The sequence below is a fragment of the Sander vitreus genome, chromosome 2, assembly GCF_031162955.1.
Source record: "Sander vitreus isolate 19-12246 chromosome 2, sanVit1, whole genome shotgun sequence".
NCBI classification, from domain to species: Eukaryota; Metazoa; Chordata; class Actinopteri; order Perciformes; family Percidae; genus Sander; species Sander vitreus.
In genome coordinates this window covers 9,428,438-9,434,437 of record NC_135856.1, presented here as the reverse complement: position 1 = coordinate 9,434,437, position 6,000 = coordinate 9,428,438, and positions in this window count along the sequence as shown.

Genomic DNA, 6,000 nt, shown 5'->3' with positions numbered 1-6,000 from the left:
TTCACTGTCAGTGAATATTGGAATCCCTTCCAATCAAATTGAAAATATAGGATTTCGATAACACAATCACATGCAATGAAGTGCCATTTCTTAGCCTCTCCTGCTTGCTGAGAGGTCCCTGATTTGCATTGGCCTCTCTGCTGGCCTGGGTTCCTAATTTTTCTCGCAGCTACAGGTGTCCCACTGAGCCAGGTGTCATCCCAAATGGCAAACATAATCAACTCCTGCAGGTGGTCTTATAACTCACATGTTATCAGCTTCTGTATGCTTTTAGCTGCCTCCCCCTGGGAGAAATGTATTCAACAAGACTTCAGATTTCTGCACAGTCTCTACTGCCAGGGTGTAGAACTCAGTCATTTAAATGATTACAGTCCCGTTTTGTTGGCATACAGCATGAAACCATGCACCATTCTTGCATCCAGTCAGTGGATTTGGGTTCCTCGACAGCTGTGGCTCACACTAGAGCTTGACAACACAGAGATAGCAAAAGCATGTCTTGGGAAGGATTTGGATGGCTGAGCCCTGAATGCTAGGTCACATTGTTCTCGTACCAGGAAAGTCAAACGGAAATTTACACTCTTTTTGTATCCTGTGGGGATTAGGAGAGTGGCCTCTAGCTCTTGAGCCAACTGACTTGTGAGTGGCTGCAGCTGTAAGGGAAAGCAGTAGGAGACTGGACGAAGCTGACCTGCTCCTCAAACTGGGATTGAATCTGGTGAGCAGCTTGGATTTCCTTTCCTCCAACAACTTTTGTCAAAGGTGACTTAAATTTTAGATGGTAATGTTGGTCAGTCAGACGATGTATCCAACTGACTTTGGTGCCATTATCAGGTCAAAAATCTCTATATTTTGCTCCAATACTTTTGTTTATGACTAAATACCTGCAAAACTAAGGACATCCCCATCAGACTCAGCTGTACTTTGTGATAAGTGCAATTTGAGTTTCAGTGTCTTACTTACACACTTTGTGGACAGGAGGATCTTGGGATTGAAACACTGGCCCTCTGATGAACGGCCAACCTGCTCCTGCACCTGATGTCCATCCTCCCTGTCAACGACTAAAGGACAGGGAGAGGTTTGATAACAGTTATGAAAGTTTTACAAACCTTTTCATTTGTTGCCAATAAACAATAAACTAGACCAGGGAACCACTAAAGCAGTGGCACAAAACAAAACCCCGGCAGCAAAATAAACCAAAACTATACTATTGCTAAAAGTAAGCTGTCTGGGAAACATGTTCAAAGTCTCAGCAAGGAACGAAGCTCCCACAGTTTGTATGTCCCAGCAGACAGGCGCAAATAATGTCTCAGTGGTTAAGTAAGGAAGATCCGACACAGGATGAGTGCCTCCCACCGGCAGCAGACGTTACAGTCCACATGAAACTCTTCAAACACCTTGGACAGCTCCTGCACTGCTGAGAGATCCGCAAATCAGCACCTCGGACAGAGACACAGCAATATACAACCCCTGTGCTGTCTTCTGCAGAGTGAAAGTCAAAAATCTGCTAACTTTATGTCTCTTCAGCAACATTAATCACTTGGATGTGTTTACAGCAGAAAAGACATAATGCACAATTATGTGTATTGTTGTAGTTGCTATAGTTGGAGCAATTAAAGCGTAAACCCATATTTTGGAGCCCATATCAGGCCCAGTGGTACCTTTCCTTTGAAGAAAGAAGAAATACGTTGTGCTCCGTGCCTCCTGTTGAGTCTCCAGTTTGGCTTTTACTCGTGGTGTGAACATAATTCAATACGAGCTCGTACAAGGATTCTTCTTGTATTGTGGACTTACGGGCTTTTCTCCTGTCCATCTGCTGAAGTATGGTGTTTAAAAGCAGCAGGGTTCACCTCAACTGCATAGATGACTCAATTTTTAAACATATATGTGGTTACAAGTACATAATTTATGGCCCAAGTCAACAGTGCTGAAAGGTCGGTTAACTCAACTGAAAGACATGTTTGACACTGACAAGTACTTTAACAAATTGCAAACTCAATTTAATTTATAATTTTAAGAAAACACACAGAGTGAAATGCAGTGTGAGTTTCACTACAACTGTCAACATTAAGGAAGAATGACTTTTCCCTTCAGCAGGGTGGTATCTGACAAAACAGTTTTGCCATAATGTCCATTTTTGATCATATCATCATATCATGTCAGCAGATGTTTGCTCAGTTGTCATGAAATTGCAGATGTTTTAAATACATAGGATCGAAAGCTCCAGAACAGCTGCTAATGGACCTTGTGTTGAAATTGTTTTGTCAGCTGCTGTAATCAAGGTCAAGAATTCACTTTCAACATTACAATCTTTTGAAAAATAGTTACAGAATACAATATTTAATCTTAAGTTGTGTTACAGACTCATGCCAAGTCCGTGCTGGGCCTTTCTGTGTGGAGTTATCATCTTCTCCTCTGGGTGCTCCGGTTTCCTCCCACGACCAAAACACAGGCGCTGTGAATGGGGAGGGTTGCATCAGTCAGGGCATCCAGCGTAAAACCTATGTCAAATCAAATATGCAAATCTGATTTTTCATATACCAAATAGATGGAAACCGATTATTCGCTGTGGCGACCCCTAACAGGAGCAGCCGAGAGAGGGAGAAGTTGTGTTATAGAAGTTCAATGCTAAATCGATGGAGTACTGTTCTAATGTACAGACATGATTGTGGCATCAATCTTTTCATCTTACTCTTGGAAAAAAAAGAGAATAAGCATATTTCCCCAAATGTCAAAATATTCTTTTAAAGCCAACATGACTATTTCTTCTTATAGGGGGTGTGGTACCAGAAGTTGGAATAAGTCACCTTTGCTAATTTAAATAATGAGTAACCACCACAACTGTAAAATCATACATATCTGAAACTTTGAAGTATATGTTTATTATCCAAGTTATTTTTTTTTAATTTTTTTTTAATTTTTTGTACTATTATTGATTTTTTAATTGTTTGACTGGAGTAATTTTATTGAAGCTGATTAAGGTATTTATAGTCATGTCAAGTCAAGTAGAACTTTATTTGTTGCAATTGGCTTCGCAGCAGTGACAACTACACAAGATCAATACAAATACAACATACAACAATCAATATTATAGTGTTGGTTTGTTGGCAGTATGACATCACCCGGCCATCTGGACTCCTGCATCCTTCATTTATATTTATTTGATTTTATTTTTTTATTTTTATTTATTATTTCAGGAGAATGCACATTTGATGAACATGTACAGAAGTACCCGTAAACGTGCCAGATTACAATAAAAAGGACAAAAGATACACAGCAGCAACATTTGCTAAATCAAACTAGGTAAAACAGGACGAAAGAAAAGAAAAACAGGATAATTCATTAGTAAATGTTAAAACAAAGACACAAGTCTTGTACTTTATTGTGTCATCCTTGTCACTTGTCTGTGATTTAATGTCAACTGAACTACACTGAGACTTTTGTCCTTGTCCTCTCTCCCCTCACAAACTTAGGTTGGAATTGACAGAAAGATTTACCTTCTCTGAGCTGCAATTTATTCCTACAACTTTGATTTTTTTTTTTTACTGGGCCAGCAGATGACAAGAACACTAAACATTGTTGTTGATGCTCACATTCACTCACAAGGGTCAGTGATGTTGTAAACAGGAGTCTTTGAAGAGATGAAACTGCTGGTAAATTATAGGCACAGCACTGACAGATTACTGTTTCCAGGAAGTAATGAGTAAAGCAACAAGATTAAAAATTAATACCATCTTTTACAGTGAGCAATGACCAAAATATTACCAAATGCCAAATTCAATACTTTCAAAAATCAAGACACCAAAACAAATGATACGATGAAGCTTCTTCATATTGGAACATGGTTTCATATATGACCATTTTAGTCACACACATGCACAAGCTGTCCTCCTCCGTCTGTCATGGGGCGTTGCGGTTGGGGTGGAAGTGGGTGATGCTGAGGGGACGATGCGGTGAGCACTCTCTCCCTGGGGAGTGCTGAGTGTCTCTCTCTCTCTCTCTCTCTCTCTCTCTCTCTCTCTCTCTCTCTCTCTCTCCTGCCTGGAGCGTCATCATTTATAGAAGAGACAAAATAAAACAAACACAACAAAACGCCGTGAAGAGTCTAAGAGCTGCGGCTCTCACATTTACAAGCTCTCACACATAGAGATGGTAGCTGGAGATGCACATGGAGCAGAGTTTGTCCAACTCCTTGTTCCTGCCTCTCAGCATCCCTCAGCAAGAAGCAGTCAGGTGGAAACCCTCTATTAGAATAACAACAATGCATCACACTGTGCATGTGTGAGTCAGGCTGGATGTAACAGTAATGGTGTGATTAGCCAGGTTATTAAAGTTAAATTTACTCTAATTGTTCTGCGTCTATTTCTGCACCTGGAAGTACCCTGATTAGCATTCAGCTATTAGCATAGCCTGGCAGAACTATTTTTGTGTGAGAGAGAGAGAGAGAGAGGAGGTGAGGCAGGGGCTAGTTTTATCAGTCGCACATGACATCTCTGTCATGTGCTTATTGCAGATTTATAGCTTTCTACCAGGGAAGCCATGTTGCTTTTGTTGCTCAAACTGAGCTGACTGACAGAGACTGAGGTGTCAATCAAACATCATCTGTCAGCCAGCAGAAAGTCCACCACCAAAGCTGTGAAAGGACACATTTATCTCCAGTGATTTAGCACTTCCATAAAGTTTGACAGAGCTATTCTGACTTTTATTACTTAACAAGAGTCATGGTCCACACATGCTGTTTCCATAATGGCACTCAATGGAACCTCCCTGCCTGGAAAACGTCTTTCAAACTCCACACCATGCCGTATTAACAAAGGCTTTGTGTCTCAAGCTCAAGACAAATAACCCTGGTGACATCACAAGGGACATTTATCCTCGGACTTAAAAAAAGAAGAGGCTCAACACACTATACGATGAGTAGAACTTCTAATGACAAGAAAACAGACTTTCATGTGTAACATGTCACTTTAACAGCTTATAAAGATTTACAACTGTAGACACGGTGCCTCATCAGCAGTGTTGAGCTGTTAACAAGTAGCTAACAATTAAGGAATTACAATAGGAGCTTAATGTGTGGGCATTAGATAATTTATTTTGAGCATCACAACCTCCACGAAATTGTTTTACTGTCAGAATTTGATCAATTCGGTCCGATAACATTCGGAAAGTCTAGAAGAATCGCACAATTAAATAATGTAATCCCCATTCAAGTCAGCGGTTTGCCAAGCCGCAAGTAGCCGGCTGGGCTGGCGGAGGGCTCGAGTGCACCTGCTCTATGGGCCGCGTAGTACGGAAGTAGTGCTGATCCATCCGGGTAGATTTTGGCTCCAAGAAGGCTTTGTGCGCCACTGAGCAACTCTCATAGGAATGAACGGAGCTCTGCCTCAAATGCTGTATGCAGCGCTCATCATACATCCATGAGCCAGCTCTGTGGAAAGGACCCAACTATACACTAATAAAAACATAGTTTTAAATAATATGTTCCATTTCCGCCAATGGGTCCCCCTACATCCTACACTGCTCATACACACTGGTCCTCTAAATGTTAAGTCATTCAACCAGGCAATTGTTGAACCACAAAACATAGATAGATAGATAGATAGATAGATAGATAGATAGATAGATAGATAGATAGATAGATAGATAGATAAGCAACAAGTGGCTTAAAAAACCCTAAACTTGATACACTGTGTAAAAAGGCTGTGCCATCAATCAAACATCATCTGTCAACATTTACTAAAGCCTGCAGAAACACCACCATCAGAGCCCAGAACAAAACGTCTTCTTTGACTATATATCAACACTGAAGGCAAATTCAGATTTAAAAATGCCCATCCCTTCCACCCTCCTTCCCCTGCTGGATGAATGAATTTGATGGTAAAATGCTGTCAATCACCATCAAATCAGAACATGGACCTCGACAACACACAGAGGCTTGAATGTCAACGTGTTGAGAAAAAATTAAATGAAAAATAGTTTTTCTTCCTTCTTTTTCTCAAGCTC